Source organism: Monodon monoceros, unplaced genomic scaffold (genome assembly GCF_005190385.1).
Source record: "Monodon monoceros isolate NGI ecotype Baffin Bay Population unplaced genomic scaffold, NGI_Narwhal_1 Super_Scaffold_22, whole genome shotgun sequence".
In the NCBI taxonomy this organism is placed as follows: domain Eukaryota; kingdom Metazoa; phylum Chordata; class Mammalia; order Artiodactyla; family Monodontidae; genus Monodon; species Monodon monoceros.
In genome coordinates this window covers 61,947,129-61,965,380 of record NW_021703779.1, presented here as the reverse complement: position 1 = coordinate 61,965,380, position 18,252 = coordinate 61,947,129, and the positions used below count along the sequence as shown (strand labels likewise).

Sequence of the window (18,252 nt, the reverse complement as noted above, 5' to 3'; positions counted from 1 at the left end):
GTGGAACCAAGAACAATGGGTAAGGACTGAGCCATTCCTGGGCAGGGATGGGGCTGAGTCCTTAATGAAGAAACTTCCAAAATTTTCCTGTCTGGATTTCAGAATTTCTATGTACTTCTTTGTGCTTCACATTTTCTCCCTATTTGAATAGGAATACCCATAGGGGTTTTATCAGTCTCGACCCTGTATGTTGGGCAAATGGAGTGCACATAACTCAGATCAAGAACTATACTTGGGGTGATTTACTTAAGAAAATATACCTGAGAAAACTTCATCTGTGCATGGATCTGATTTAGATGAGGATTTCACAGACTTTGAGCTGATGGTATAGTGAGATGAGACTTTTGTGGGCCTTTGCAGTGGGTAAGTATATTTTGCATGTGGGAGGATTGTAAATAATTTGTGGCCACATGGGGGACCTATAGGGTTTTAAAATTCACATGTACTTTACATGAGGTAAAATTCACCACTTTAAAGGGTACACTTCTGTGGTTTTGGGGACATTCACTAGGTTCTGCAACCATCTCCACTATCTAATTCCAGAATATTTCTATTGATACCCCCATCCCCAAAACCAAGCCATACCTATTAGTAGTTAGTTCTAGTTTGTCTTTCCTCCCATATGATAGCAATAACTACTCTACAGATTTCTATCTCTATAGATTTGTCTCTATATATTTTTCTATTCTGATTATTTCATATAAATGGAATCATAGAATATGTAGCCTCTTGTATATGGCTTCTTTCACTTAGCATATTTTCAATGTTTATCCATCTTGCAGCATATATCAGTTCATTTCATTTTATTTCTGTATAATATTCCTTTGGATGGTTATGCCACATTTTATTTGTCCACATCCATTTTATTTGTCCATCCAACATTTAATGTATTGAATACATTTGGGTTATTTTCATATTTTTGGCTATTATGAATAATGCTCTTATAAGCAGTCATGTACAAGTATTGTATGGACATATGTTTTCATTTCTCTTGGGTATATACCTAGGAGAGGAATTCCTGTGTCATAAAGTAATTTTATTTTACCTTTTTGAGCAACTGCCAAACTTATTTTCCACAGCAAATGCACCATTTTACATTCCCTTATGATTTCTTTTTTAACCCATTCCTTATTTGGTAGTGTGTTGTTTGATTTCCACATTTTGTGGTTTTTCTAAATTTCCTTCTGTTACTAATTTCATATTTCATTTCAGTTTAATTACAACACTTACTTTGTATGATTTAAATCCTTTTAAAATTTATTAACACATGTTAATGGCTTAAGATACAATCTATCATGCACAATGTTCCAGGTTCCCTTGAGAATAATATTCTGATGAAATTGGGTGAAGTGTTCCATAGGTAACTATTAGGTCTGCTTGGTAATTAGGGATGTTCAAGTCTTCCATTTCCTTGCTGATCTTCCATCTACTTTTTCTGTCCATTATTGAAAGTAGGGTATTGACATATCCAACTCTTATGATTAAATTACCTATTTCTCCCTTCCATTCTCTCCGTTTTTACTTTATATATTTTGGAGCTCTGTTGTGAGGTGCTCTGTTGTGAGGTGCTTAAATTACTATATTTTTTCCAGGGATTGATGATTTCATCATTATACAATGTCCTTTCTCAGGACTTCCCTGGTGGTGCGGTGTTTAAGAATCCGCCTAAAAAAAATAAAAAAAATAAAAAAAAAAAAGAATCCACCTACCAATGCAGGGGACATAGGTTCGATCCCTGGTCCCAGAAGATTCCACATGCCATGGAGCAACTAGCCTGTGTGCCACAACTACTAAGCCTGCACTCTAGAGCCTGTGAGCCACAACTATGGAGCCTGCACACCAGAACTACTGAAGCCTGTGTGCCATAGAGCCCACGCACCACAACTACTGAGCCCACGTGCTGCAACTACTGAAGTCTGTGCACTCTAGGGCCTGAGTGCTGCAACTACTGAAGCCTGTGGACCTAGAGAAGCCACCGCAATGAGAGAAGCTCTGCAACAAGAGAAGCCACCGCAATGAGAAGCCCATGCACCACAATGAAGAGTAGTCCCCACTCACCGCAACTAGAGAAAGCCCACGTGCAGCAATGAAGAACCAACGCAGCCAAAAAAAAATGTCCTTTCTCTCTAGTGACAATTTTATTTCAAAGTCTATTTTGTCTGATATTAGCATATGAACTTCAGCTCTCTTGTGAGTACTGTTTCCATACACTATATTTTTACTTTCAAACAATTTGTGTCATTAAAACTAAAGTATCTGTAGACAGCATTTAGTTGGATCTTTTTTTAAAAAATCCATTCTGCCAGTCTCTGCCTTTTAATTCGAGAGGTTAATCCACTTACATCTAATGTAATTATGGATAAGGAAGGACTTATTTGTAGCATTTGGATATTAATGTTCCATATCTTATGTCTTTTTGGTTTCTCCATACTTATTTTATTTCCTTTTTTAGTATTAAATAGATATTTTCTAGTGTATTATTTTCATTCCCTTATCATTTCTTTTACTATATCTTTTAGTCATTATCTTACTGGTTGCCTTAGGATTACAATTAACATCTTAATTTATAACAATCTAGTTCAGAGTAACACTGACATAATTTCAATAGTATACATTTTGCTTCTATATATCTCCATCCCTCTCCCAATCTGTATGCTTCTATTGCCACAGAATACATCTTTACGTGCTGTGTTCCCATTAATGCAGATTTATAATTACTGCGTTTTGCAACTGTCTTTTACATCATATAGGGAAAAAGGAGTTACAAGCCAAAAATACAATAATACTGGCTTTTACATTTACCTATTTAGTTACCTTTCCTGCTGTTCTTTATTTCTTCATGTCGAGTTGAGTTACTGTCTAGTATCCATATATTCAAACTAAAGGACTCTCTTTAGCATTCGTTGAAGGGCAGGTCTGCTAGTAAAAAAAACCCTCAGTTTTTGTAGATCTGGAAATGCCTTAATTTCTTTTTCATTTTTATTGTGGTAAAATATACATAATTTTTTATCATTTTAATCATTTGTAAGTGGCATTAAATATACAATGTTTTGTAAACATCACTACTAAATCAATACCCAAAACGTTTCCATCATCCCAACCAAACCCCCATGCACATTAAACAAAAACCTGAGCTTCTAACCCCATCCCTTGCCCCCAGCCTCTGGTAATCTCTGTTCTACTTTCTGTCTCTATGAATTTGCCTATTCTAGGCATGTCATAAAAGTGAAAGGATACAATATTACATTTTCATCTGTATCTGGCTTATTTCACTAAGCATAATGTTTTCAAGGTTTACCCATGGTATATCCTATATCAAAATGTAATTCCTTTTTACGACAGAATGATATTCCATTGTATGAATATACCACATATAGTTTATCCATTCACCTGTTGATTGACACTTCGGTTGTTTCCACCTTTTGGTTATTGTGAATAATGCTATGAAACTTGTTACAAATATCCGAGTTCCTGTTTTGAGTTCTTTAGGATATAAACCTAGGAGTGGAATTGCCGTGTCATTTGGTAGTTCTATATTGAACCTTTTGAAAAATTGCCAAACTGTTTTTCATAGCAATTACACCTTTTTACATTCCCACCAGAAATGCACAAGGATTCTCTCAGCAAAATGTTTTATAATTTTTGGTGTACTAGCCTTTTGCCTAAATTTATTACTGAGAATTTAATTCATAAATTAATTAATTAAGTTTTTACAGGTCCCACTCAGGAAGGAATGCATTAAACACATTCACATTTCCATTCTTTTTTTAAAGCAAATGACAAAGACCCAGCTTACCAGCTTTACTTTTTTAAACCTAAGCTTATAATTACATGTTTAAACAATTGTCAAAATGTACTAAGTTGCCAGCATTCATGCACAAGTAGAAAACATCCTCAATTTATATTCAAAAGTGTGTTACTATTAATGCATTAATGTCTTTCACTACTAAATACTGAAAAAAATTGAATTTGTGTGTGTGTGTGTGTGTGTGTGTGTGTGTGTGTTAAGATTCATCCTGGCAATACTGACTTTACAGCAGACTGACACTACTTGGCTCATGTTTCAAACACAATGCAAAAGAAGGTCTTTGCTGGTGTTAGTGTACAAAAGGATCAAAGCCACCTTAGATTACATTTAATAGAAAAGCAATGTGCATATACAGATTTACAACAATTTTAAAGACAAAAAATTACGGAACTGTTATGTGGTCCCAACAATAAACTCGAAAGCATATGACAAATAGGGGCTCCAGTGAACTGTTTATAAATACTTTACATTAGGTACAGTTATACTAGAATTTGAATTCATTTCAAATCTTCAACAAATGTTCCTATATTTATAGTTTAACATTTCAGTTAAATGCATGCAATTACTCCTTATGCAAGCATAGCTGCTGCTCCTTGCATTTTATTGTTAAGGACTTTAACTGGCCATCTTTTTCAACTTCTAATCTTTCTTCACCATTCTTGACAATTCTCTTTGTAGTGATTTTTCTGCCATTAATTAATTTAGTAGAAGTTGACATAGATTTGAAGTTGCCCATCCCACTACCACCAAATGACATGGAAGAGAATGAAGTGAGGCCCCCATGACGTAGTGAACTGAACAATGTAAATTTGGGTCAAAAGAAGAAAATCCACCTCCAAAAGATGGAAATCCACTTAAGGCAGAGAAAAATGACCCTGTGACCCAGCTTTTGTTTCAATGGGGCCCCTGCAATGACCAAATATGTTCTCAAGTGGGTCTTCAAAGAGGTTAAAAAAGTCTCTTCCACCAAAATATTCCCTGAAGACATCTGGATTAAGGAATCTGAAGCCAAACTCAAATGGCCTGTCAAAATGACTTCCACCTCCATCATTTAATTGTTTTTTAGCATATCTGTCATAGATGTCCCATTTTTTAAATATGTGATAACACCTCAAACACCTCATATACCTTGGCTATTTGAATTTTCTCTCCCCTTTTTCTTCTCAAGATTTTTATCTGGTTACTATGCTGATGCCAGTTTCCAATAAGCCTTTTTAATATCCTTGGCTGAAGCATGTCTCTGCATGCATAGAACTTCATAGTAATCCATCATGTTTTAGCAAGCTGTTGCAAGGAATCCAAGGACGTGGAAGCAGGTGGATAGAAGCAGCAGCGATGGGGTGATGGCCTGGGTCTCCTGTTGACTCTGGCATGGCTGTGCTGGTCATGGAGGTGCAGACGGCAGCTCCCCAAGATTTCCTTTCTCTCCTTGGATTTAAACTTTTAGATATTATTATAAATGGAATTCCATTCTTAATTTCATTTTTAGATTGTTGGTGGTGTACAGAAATACATCTGATTTTTGTTTTCATTTGTACCCTGCAATTATGAAGAACTCGCTTTTTAGTTCTACTAGCTTTCTTGCGGATTCCTTTGGATTTTCTAAAGATTAGATCACATAATCTGTGAATAGAGGTAGCTTTACCCCTTCATTTCCAATACGGATGCCCCTTTTCTTGTATAATAGCTATTGCTAGTACTTCCAGTAAGACATGAATGGCAAATGATGCAAGTGGGTATCCGTGTCTTGTTAGTGATCTTAGGGGTAAAATTTGCAGTCTTTCATCAATGAGTATGATGTTAACTGTGGGTTTTTCATAAATGTCCTGTAATATGTCGCAGAATTTTCCCTTTATTCCCAGTTTTCAGAGTATTTATCAAGAAAGGATGTTGGATTTTGTCAAATGCCTTTCCTGCATAAATTGAGATGATCATGAGGGTTTTTTCCCTTTGCTCTATTCACATCATGTATTACATTGATTGCTTTCCTTATGTTGAACCACCCTTGCATTCCTGGAATAAATTTGACTTGGTCATGGTGAGTAATCCATTTAATATGCAACTGGATTTGGTTTTCTAATATTTTGTTGAGGACTTTTGCATCTATATTAATAAGGGATATTGATCTATAATTTTCTTCCTTGTTATGTCTTTATTTGGTTTTGTATCAGAGCAATGCTATTCTCATCGAATGAGTTAGGAAGTACTTTAATTTTTTGAAAGAGTACTAAAAGTATTGTTTTTATCTCTTGTTTAAATGTTTGGTGGAAATCACCAAAATTAATTCAGGACTTAATTTTGTTGTCAGGTGTTATGTTAGTGATTCATTCTCTTTACTTGTTAGGTCTGTTGAGATTTTCTATTTCTTCTTGAGTCAGTTTAGGTGAATTGTGTATTTCAAGGAATTTATCCATTTCTTCTAAGTTATCTAATTTGCTGTACAATTTTTCATACTATTTTTTTACAATTAATTTAATTTTGTTAAGGTCAGTTGTTGTGTCACCACTTACATTTCTCATCTTAGTTACTTATATGTACTCTCTTTCCCTGTTTTTTCTTAGTCTTACTAAACATTTGGTGATTTTGTTTATCTTTCCAAGGAACCGTCTTCTGATTTAATTAATTTTCTCTATTGTTTGCTTAGTCTCTATTTTATCACTACTTTGATCTTTATTATTTCCTTCTTTCTGTTACCTTTGGGATAGTTTCTTCTTCTTGTTCTGGTTCCTTCAGGTGTGAAGTTAGGTTACTGATCTGAGACCTTTATTCTTTTTAGATGTACATAATTACAGATATACATTTTCCTCTAACAACTGTTTTCACTGCATAGCATAATTTTAATGTGTTTTTATTTGCACTTGTCTCTAAGTATTTTCTAATTTCCATTACAATTTCTTCTTTGACCAATTGTCTGTTTGAGTGTGTTGTTTAATTTTAATATATTTGTGATTTTCTTAGTTCCTTCTGTTGTTGATATCTAACTTCATCCTGTTGTGGTCAGTGAAGATACTTTGTATGATAACCATCTTTTTACATCTATTGAGCCTTGTTTTGTAGCTTAAAATATACTCTGTCCTGGAGAAAGTTCAATGTGCATGTGAGAGAATGTGTAATCTGCTGTTTTTGTGTAGAATGTACTTTATATATGTCTGTTAGGTGTATTTGGTTCAGAGTTGTTCAAGTCCTCTAATTCCTTACTTATTTTCTGTTTGGTTGCTATTTCCATTATAGAAAGAGAAGTATTCAAGCCTCTCACTCTTATGAAGAACTATCTATTTCTTCCTTCAATTCTGTCCAGTTTCCTTTATATATTTTGAGGATCTGTTATTAGGTTTGTAAATGTTTACAATTGTTATGTCTTCTTGTTGAATTGAATATTTTATTAATATATAATTCTTCCACCTACTATAAACTTCTTGATTTAAAATCTACTTTATTTCATATTAGTATAGACACCCCTGATCTCTTTCAGTTACTATTTGCATGGAGTCTTCTTCACTGTCAATATATTTGTGTGTTAGATCTAAAATATGTCTGTTTAAAAAAATTTTTTTAACAAATTTATTTATTTATTTATTTTTGGCTGCATTGGGTCTTCGTTGCTGTGCGTGGGCTTTCTCTAGTTGCGGCGAGTGGGGGCTCCTCTTCCCTGTGGTATGTGTGCTTCTTATTGCGGTGGCTTCTCTTGCTGCAGAGCACAGGCTCTAGGCATGCGGGCTTCAGCAGTTGTGGCTCGCGGGCTCTAGAGCGCGGGCTCAGTAGTTGTGGCACACGGGCCCAGTTGCTCTGCAGCATGTGGGATCTTCCTGGACCAGGGATCGAACCCGTGTCCCCTGCATTGGCAGGCGGATTCTTAACCATTGTGCCACCAGGGAAGTCCCCATGAGTCTCTTTTAGATACAATATAGTTTGATCATGTTTTATCTATTCTGCCAAGCTATATCTTTTGATTAAAGATTTTTTACATTCCAAGTAGTTATTAATCAGGAGGTACTTCTTCTGCCATTTTGCTATTTGTTTACTATATGCCTTATGGCATTTTTGTAACTCATTTCCTACCATTTTACTGACATCTTTTGTGTTTGGATGATTTTTTTCCTAGTGAAACATTTTGATTCCCTTCTTATTACTTTTAGTGTATATTCTATACATAGGTACTTTGTGGGTACACTGATCATTACATTTAGCACCTTAAAGTTATAACAGTCTAATTAGAATGTATACCACCCTTGAATGTAAGTTGGTGCAGCCACTATGGAAAACAGTATGGAGGTTCCTCAGAAAACTAAAAATAGAATTACCATATGATCCAGCAATCCCACTCCTGGGCATATAACCGGACAAAACTATAATTCAAAAAGATACATGCACCCCAATGTTCACAGCAGCACTATTAACAATAGCCAAAATATCGAAACAACCTAAATGTCTATTGACAGAAAATGGATAAAGAAGATGCGGTACATATAAACAATGGAATACTACTCAGCCATAAAAAAGAACAAAGTAATGCCATTTGTGGCAACCTGGATGCAAACAGATATTATCATACTAAGTGAAGCAAGTCAGAAATAGAAAAATACCATATGATATCACTTATATGTGGAATCTAAAATACAGCACAAATGAACCTATCTACAAAACAGAAACACACTCACAGACCTAGAGATCAGACTTGTGGTTGCCAAGGGGGATGGGGGGAGGGAGAGGGATGGACTGGAAGTTTGGGGTTGGTAGATGTAAACTATTACATTTAGAGTGGATAAACAAAAAGGTCCTACTGTATAGCAAGGGGTACTATATCCAATGTCCTGGGATAAAACAAAATGGAAAAAAATATTTAAAAAAAGAATGTCTATATGTGTATAACTGAGTCACTTTGCTGTACAGCAGAGATTGTCGCAACATTGTAAATCAACTACACTTCAATTAAAAAACAAAGAAGAATGTATACCACCTTAACTTCAATATCATACAAAACCCCTGCTCCAGTAGAGCTCTGTCCTTCCCTCTATCATTGATGACATAGACTACATATTTATAAATTGTGTGCCCAATAAATAGAATGATAATTTTAATGCATTTATCTTTTCAATCATGTAGAAAATAAAAATTGGCATTACACAATTTCCCATGTATTTATCTTTACCAGATATTTATTTCACTAATAATTACCGATGTTGAATATTTTTTCATGTGCCTGTTGGCTATCTGTATGTCTTCTTTGGAAAATGTCTATTCATTTCCTCTGCCCCCCTTTTTAATCAGGTTGTTTGCTTTTGTTTTTGAGTTCTATGAATTCTTTATATATTTTGGATATTAACCCCTTATTGGATATATGATTTGCAAATATCTTCTCCCATTCAGTAGGTTCTCTTTTTGTTTTGTTGATGATTTCCTTTGATAGGCAGAAACTATTTAGTTTAATGTAGTCTCATTTGCTTTTGTTTTGGTCCCCATGCCTGAGGAGACATATCCAGAAAGATAATGCTGAGACTGATTTCAAAGAGCATACTGCCTATGTTTTATTCTAGTTTTATGGTTCCAGTTCTTACATTCAAAGCTTACATACAATCCATTTTCAGGTGATTTTTCTTTATGGTGAAACAAGGTGATCAATCTAGTTTCATTTTTCTTTTTGCTTTGCATGTGACTGTCAAGTTTCCCCAACATCATTTACTGAAAAGAGTATTGTTTCTCCATTGTATGTTCTTTGCTACTTTATCATAAATTAATTGCCCACATATGTCAGAGTTTCTGCCAATACCATGCTGTTTTGATTACTATACCTTTGTAATACACTTTGAAACTACAGAGTGTTACACCTCCAGATTTGATCTTTTTTCTCAGGGTTGCTTTGACTATTTGGGGTATTTTGTGGTTCCACATAAATTTTAGAATTTTTTTGTTCTATTTCTATGAAAAATGTCCTTAAGATTCAGACAGGAATTGCACTGAATGCATAGATTCTTTTAAATAATATGGACATTTAAACAATGTGAATTCTTCCAATCAATGAGCAGGAAATATCTTTCCATTTATTTGTGTCTTCTTCAACAATATCTTCTACTCTTCAGAGTACAGGTATTTCACCTCGTTAAATTTGTTCCTGGGTGTATTATTCTTTTTGATACAACTGTAAATGGGATAGTTTTCTTCACTTCTCTGACAGCTCATTATTACTGTATAGAAATTTAACATATTTCTGTGTATTAATTTTCTGTTCTGCAACTTTACTGAATCCATCTCTTATTTATAATAGTTTTTTGGTAAAGTCTTTAGAGCTTGATGATCTGTCCTTTGATGAAATTGGGGTGCTAAAGTACCCTGCCATTATTGTATTGTCAAATTTCCCCTTTATATCTGTATTTGCTTTATATACTTAGGTGCTCCTACATTGGATCCATAAATGTTAAAAAGTAAAATATACACTTCTTGTATTCATTCCTTTATCATAATATAATGCCCTTCTTTGTCTGTTGTTAAGACTTTGCTTTAAAGATTTTTTCTGATATTATTGGTACCACCCCTTTCTTATCATTTCCATCTGCATAAAATATCTTTTTCCATCCCTTCATTTTCAGTATGCATGTGTCTTTAGTTCTGAAGTGAGTCTCTTGTAAGCATCATATAGATGGGTCTTGTTTTTTTTATACAGCCACCCTATGTCTTTTGATTGGAGCATTTAGTCCACTAACATTTAAAGTAATTATTGATAGGTATGTACTTATACCTGTTTTCTGATTATTTTTGTCAGTTTTCCCTGTTCTTTTCTTCTTCTTTTAGTTTCTCCCCATTTCGTTTGATGATTTCCTTTTGTAGTATGCTTGTGTTCATTTTTCTTATTGACAGTAACACAATAAAAGTGGGGGACTTTAACAACCCCCTTACATAAATGGATAGATAATCCAGACAAAAAATAAACAATAAAATACTGGGCTTAAATGACATATTAGACAAGTTGTACTTAATTGATATATATATAAAGCATTCCATCCGAAAGCAGCAGAATACACATTCTTTTCAAGTGTGCATGGAACATACTCCAGGATAGATCACATGCTAGGCCACAAAATAAGCCTCAGTAAATTTAAGAAAATTGGAATCATATGAAGCGTCTTTTCCGACCACAATGCTATGAGACTAGACATCAACTACAAGAAAAAAACTGCAAAAAGCACAAACATGTGAAGGCAAAACTATATGGACTAAACAACCAATGGATCACTGAAGAAATCAAAATGGAAATTTAAAAAACTACCTACAGACAAATGAAAATGAAAACACAACAGTCCAAAACCTATGGGATGCAACAAAAACAGTTTTAAGAGAGAAGTTTATAGTGACACAAGCTTACCTCAGGAAACAAGAAAAATATCAAACAACATAAAATTATACCTAAAGGAACTAGAGAAAGAAAAACAAATAAAACCCAAAATTAGAAGTAAAGAAATCGGGACTTCCCTGGTGGAGCAGTGGCTGGGAATCTACCTGCCAATGCAGGGGACATGGGCTCGATCACTGGTCAGGGAAGATCCCACATGCCATGCAGCAACTAAGCCCATGTGCCACAACTACTGAGCCTGCATTCTAGAGCATGTGAGCCACAACTACTGAGCCCGCATGCCACAACTACTGTAGCCCACGTGCCTAGAGCCCAAGCTCCACAACAAGAGAAGCCACTGCAATGAGAAGCCTGCACACCACAATGAAGAGTAGCCCGCACTCACTGCACCTAGAGAAAGCCCACATGCAGCAACAAAGAACCAATGCAGCCAAAAATTAACTAATTAAAAAAAAGAAGTATGAGGTATCACCTCACACCAGTCAGAGTGGCCATCATCAAAAAAACTAGAAACAATAAATTCTGGAGAGGGTGTGGAGAACAGTGAACCCTCTTGCACTGTTGGTAGGAATGTAAATTGATACAGCCACTACGGAGAACAGTATGGAGGTTCCTTAAAAAAATAAAAATAGAACTACCATGTGACCCAGCAATCCCACTACTGGGCATATACCCTGAGAAAACCATAATTCAAAAAGAGTCATGTACCACAATGTTCATTGCAGCTCTATTTACAATAGCCAGGACATGGAAGCAACCTAAGTGTCCATTGACAGATGAATGGATAAAGAAGATGTGGCACATATATACAATGGAATATTACTCAGTCAGAAAAAGAAACGAAATTGAGTTATTTGTAGTGAGGTGGATGGACCTACAGTCTGTCATACAGAGTGAAGTCAGAAAGAGAAAAACAAATATCATATGCTAACACATATATATGGAGTCTAAAAACAAACCAAAAAAAAAGGTTATGAAGAACCTAGGAGCAGGACAGGAATAAAGACGCAGATGAAGACAATGGACTTGAGGACACTGGGAGGGGGAAGGGTAAGCTGGGACGAAGTGAGAGAGTGGCATGGACTAATATATACTACCAAATATAAAATAGATAGCTAGTGGGAAGCAGCTGCATAGCACAGGGAGAACAGCTTGGTGCTTTGTGACCACCTAGAGGGGTGGGATGGGGGGTTGGGAGGGAGACACAAGACGGAGGAGATATGGGGATATATGTATATGTATAGCTGATTCACTTTGTTATAAAGCAGAAACTAACATACCATTGTAAAGCAATTATACTCCAGTAAAGATGTTTAAAAAAAAAGTAAAGAAATCATAAAGATCAGAGCAGAAATAAATGAAATAGAGACTAAAAAAAATAGAAAAGATCAATGAAACTAAAAGCTGGTTTTTTTTAAGATAAACAAAATTGATAAACCTTTAGCCAGACTCATCAAGAAAAAAAGGGAGAGGGTCCAAATCAATAAAGTAAGAAATGAAAAAGGAGAAGTTACAACCGACACCACAGAAACACCAAGGATCAAAAGAGACTACTACAAACAACTATATGCCAATAAAATGAACAACCAAGAAGAAATGGAGAAATTCTTAGAAATATACAATCTTCCAAGACTGAACCAGTAAGAAATACAAAATATGAACAGACCAGTTAGCAGTAATGAAATTGAATCAGTAATTTAAAAACGCACAACAAACAAAAGTCCAGGACCAGATGGCTGCACAGGTGAATTCTACCAAACAGTTAACTAAGAGTTAACACCTACACTTCTTAAAGTATTCCAAAAAACTGCAGATGAAGGAACACTTCAAAACTCATTCTATGAAGCCAGCATCACCCTGATACCAAAACGAGACAAAGGTATCACAAGAAAAAGAAAATTACAGACAAATATAACTAACAGACATAGATGTAAAAATCCTCAACAAAATATTAGCAAACCGAATCCAACAATACATTACAAGGATCACACACCATGACCAAGTGGGATTTACCCCAGGGATGCAAGGATTTTTCAACATCCACAAATCAATCAATGTGATACACCACATTAACAAATTGAAGAATAAAAACCATATGATTGGGCTTCCCTGGTGGCGCAGTGGTTGAGAGTCCGCCTGCCAATGCAGGGGACACAGGTTCGTGCCCCGGTCCGGGAGGATCCCACATGCTGTGAAGCAGCTGGGCCCATGAGCCATGGCTGCTGAGCCTGCGCGTCCAGAGCCTGTGCTCCACAACAGGAGAGGCCAGAGCAGTGAGAAGCCCGCATACTGCAAAAAAAAACAAAAAACAAAAAAAAAAACCATATGATTATATCAATTGATGCAAAAAAAAGCTTTTAACAAAATTCAACATCCATTTAGGATAAAAACTATCCAGAATGTGGGCATACAAGGAACATACCTCAACATAATAAAGGCCATTTATGAGAAACCCACAGCAGAATCATACTCAACAGTGAAAATTTGAAAGCATTTCCTCTAAGACTGGGAACAAGACAAGGACACCCACTCTCACCACTTTTATTCACCATAGTACCAGAAGTACTAGTCATAGCAATCAGACAAGAAAAAGAAATAAAAGGAATTCAAGTTACTATACTTTTCAAGTTTAAATATTCTATTTAGTTGCTCTTTATATAATTTCCATCTTTTTATTGATATTCTCACTTTGGTGAGACATTTTCTCATACTTTTCTTTAGTTTGTTAGGTAATAGTTTCCTTTAGCTCTTTGAACACTTCAAAACTCATTCTATTAAACTCATTTAAAACAACCAACTTAAAGTCTTTGTCTAGAAATACATCATTTGTGCTTCCTCAAGCATGTTTGCATTGATTTTTCTCTTGTTAATATGCCATATTTTCTTTTTTTATATAAATTTATCTTTGGCTGCATTGGGTCTTCATTGCTGCAGGCGGGCTTTCTCTAGTTGTGGTGAGCAGGGGCTACTCTTCATCGTGGTGTGTGGGCTTCTCATTGAGGTGGCTTCTCTTTGTTGTGCAGCATGGGCTGTAAGTGTGCAGGTTTCAGTAGTTGTGGCACGCAGGCTCAGTAGTTGTGGCCTGCAGGCTCTAAAGCACAGGCTCAGTAGTTGTGGTACATGGGCTTAGTTGCTGCATGGCATGTGGGATCTTCCTGGACTAGGGCTCAAACCCGTGTCCCCTGCATTGGCAGGCAGATTCTTAACCACTGTGCCACCAGGGAAGTCCCATATTTTCTTCTATTAGAATGTCTGTTAGATTTTTCTTGAAAAGTGGACATTTTGTGGATGTCCATATTATAATATGGCAGCTATAGAAATTAGATTCTCACCTCTCCCCAGGATTTTTTTATTAATGCTGCCTACTGATCTTTTGGTGACTTTTTTTTTTTGAAAAAAAATCCTCAAATTCATTTTAAATGGTAACCTTTTAATACATTCTTTTTCTCTTAAATTTTATTGAAGTATAGTTAATTTACAATGTTGTGTTAATTTCTGCTGTACAGCAAAGTGACTCAGTTATACATATATATATGTTCTTTTTCATATTCTTTTCCATTATGGTTTATCACAACATACTGAATATAGTTCCCTGTGCTATACAGTAGGACCTTGTTGTTTATCCATCCTATACATAATAGTTTACATCTGCTAATCCCAAACTCCCAATACTTCCCTCCCCTACTCCCCTCCTCATTGGCAACCACAAGTCTGTTCTCTATGTCTGTGAGTGTGTTTCTGTTTCATAGATATGTTCATCTGTGTCATATTTTAGATTCCACATATAAGTGATATCATATGGTATTTGTCTTTCTCTTCCTAAATTACTTCACTTAGTTAATTTAAGCTTTCTTAATAATGTTGTTTCTTCTTACTAAATCACATGCAAGTGAATATGTTTTTAGATCACTGTCCTTAAACCATTTTCTGCATTATTGTTGTATTTCCCCCAGTTCCTCTCAACAGTCATTTGAATCTACTTGTGGTTCTTTTACTTCATAGATATTAACATGCATTGTTCTTTCCTGAAGGATTCTGTCCTTGCATTTTAGTCTACTTGTATTTTTATCAACCCTCTATAATATTTTAATGGATTTGTTAATATGGATTCTCCTTTTTCATAGCTTAATAAAGATGCTACAGAAACCAAACCAAGTATAAGACCAGGTCCACAGAGCTCAGCAGTGCAGATGGATGTCAAAGATGAAGAGACTTGCTGGAACGTGATTAAACCCTTCTTCAGGAATGACTCAAAGCTGAGATGCTTAGAGAAAGAAGATAAAACACCACTCTGTATAGCAACATGACTGTTTTACTTCAGCTACCACAATCTTTTAATGACTTTACAAACCACATTACTAATGTATGTGGTAAGCTGTTACTTATAACAAGTCTGCTATTAATCTCCAAACTTTTTAACTGAAGCTGGAATGGAAAAAACATTAGAATGACCAAGTTACTCAATTACCTAACTAAGCTATAACCTGCATACCACTTAAATAAATAATGAGATGCTTTTAAAATTTACACCAAGCATGCTATTCTTTTCCATCAATTAAAACTATTATCCCACAGTTTGTTGAGTTTAAAATAATAATATAAATAACCACTAAAAATATACTAGCAAAACTGAATAAGGGCATGAATGTGTGTGTGTGTGTGTGTGTGTGAGAAAGGGAAAAGAGACAGAGTAGTTACTTGCATAGCTGCATAATTATTTCAATATTCCTTTCATTTTACACATTTCTTTTTATAGAGGTCTCATTATTACATAAATGCAGTTGACTCCTGAACAATGTGGGGGCTAGGGGCACCAAACCCTCATTCAGTCAAATACCTGCATATAACTTTTGACTCCCTAAAAACTTTACTAATAGCCAACTGTTGATCAAAAGTCTTACTGATAACATAAACAGTCAATTAACACATATTTGTATGCTATATGCATTATATATTACATTCTTACCATAAAGTAAGCTAAAGAAAAGAAAATGTTAAGAAAATCATAAGAGAAAATACATTTACAGTACTGTAATATATTAATTGATACCATAAGTTTACATCATCTGTTTACAAGATGAATCATCTGTGAGTACCCACAACAATCTTATATGATACAAAACACTTTAGATGTTATACATATTATTAACACTAGACATCAAAAATGAAACAATGTGAAGAAAGAAATTAATATTTATTTACAGGTATAATGATTCATGCATTGATAACAAAGATTGCTTTATGGTAGCCTAGTGTAATCAATATGATAGCCTATACACTAATGAATGAAATGTTATAAAAATTTTATGGTATGCAATATTACAGTCACATTCATAATACAGTATTGGAAATGTTATTACACTTTTAAAAAACCACTTACCTGTGATGATAAGGCTGATGCACAGTTTCTCTAATAACGAGAGGCATACTGTAATGTAATTCTTTGAAAGTAAAGTTATAAAACAGTAAGAAAACTAACCCACTATTAATTTTATATTAAATGTCATTCACATTATGCCTATGTAAGGATAGGTTACCCAGCTCAATACAAGTCTTGTACGGGATGTGATATACAATGAATACTTAGGGGATGATGATGACGATGGTGACAAAAAAGGTCCCATAGAGTTTTTGCTATAAGTTTATTAGATTTTCATGTGAAGACATTCACAGACATACACAACAGATAAGTTTCTAAACTGTAGGGCATGATGATTATTTACTATCGTTAAGTGGAAGTGGATCATCGTAAATTCTTCATCTTCATCATCTTCATATTGACTAGACTGAGGAGGATGAGGAGGGTTTGGTCTTGCAGTCTCAGGGATGGCAGAGGCAGAAGGGGAGGAAGGAGAGGCAGGCACACTCGGTGCAACTTTACAGAAATACATCACAATTTCTGACTTTTTTGTCTTTCCATTTCTCTAAAACTGTTTCTATATGGTACTAATCCTTCTTCCAAGATTTGCTTTAGTTTCAGCACCTGTATCATATAAGGGTCCCTGTCATAAAAGAAGTCAAAAGCAGTCTTGAATAACTGGAACACTGCTAGATTGTCTAACGTCAATTTGTTTTCTGGCGCTGCTTCTAAGCTTTCTTACTTGTCGTCTGGCACTGGTTCAGAAGCACTCATCTCCATCAAGTTGTCATCTGTTAATTCTTCTGGTGTGGTGTCTGTTAGCTCTTGAATTTCTCCATAGATTCATATCTTGAATCACTCACACCCCCCATCTTTTTGGCCATATCCACAATCTATTTCATGATTTCTTTGATAGCTCTGTCATAAATCCTGTGAAGTCATGCACAACATCTGGACAGTTTCTTTCCAGTAGGAATTTATTGTTTTGGGCTTGATGCCTTTCATGGCTTTTTCTATAACAAAGATGGCATCTTCAATGGTGTACTCCTTCCAGACTTTCATGATGTTCTCTCTATCGTGGTTCTCTTCTATAGCATTGACAATCTTTCCCATACAGTACTGTGTGTAATGAGCCTTAAAGGTCCTTATGACCCTCTGACCTAGAGGCTGAATTACAGACGTGTATTTGGGGGCATAAACCACTTTGACGCCCTCAGTATTGGACTCATGGGGTTCTGGATGGCCAGGGGCATTGTCCAATATCAAAAGAACCTCAGAAGGCCATCCCTTACTTGCAAAGTATTTCCTGACTTCAGGGACAAAGCATTAATGGAACAAATCCAGAAAAAAGGGTTGTCGTCCAGTCCTTCTTGTTGTACAACCAAAAGACTGGCAGTTGGTGTTTACCTTTTCCCTTCAAGGCTCGGGTATTAGCTGCTCTATAGGTAAAGGCACTCCTGTTCATAAACCCGACTCCATTTGCACAAAACAGTAGAGTTATCCTACCCCTTCCTGCCTTAAATTCTGATGGTTGCTTCTCTTCCTTACTAATAGAAGTCCTTTGTGGCATTTTCCCCCCAGAATAGGGCACTTTTGTCTGCATTAAAAATCTGTTCAAGAATATATCCTTTCAGCAGGACAATGGCCATGGATGTTGGAATCTGCTAAGGAGTGTGTAACAACTCACCTGCCAAATTAGCCCTGAAAATGGATGACGCTGGAGAGTTGGGCCCATACCTG

The 18,252-nt window shown here is 35.5% G+C and overlaps 2 pseudogenes; both read right to left on the bottom strand.

Moving 5' to 3' along the window:
- Positions 1-2,501: 2,501 nt before the first annotated feature.
- Positions 2,502-7,443, bottom strand: LOC114906599 (annotated as a pseudogene).
- Positions 7,444-17,433: 9,990 nt separating this feature from the next.
- LOC114905823 overlaps positions 17,434-18,252 on the bottom strand; it is a 93,160-nt pseudogene continuing 92,341 nt past the window's right edge.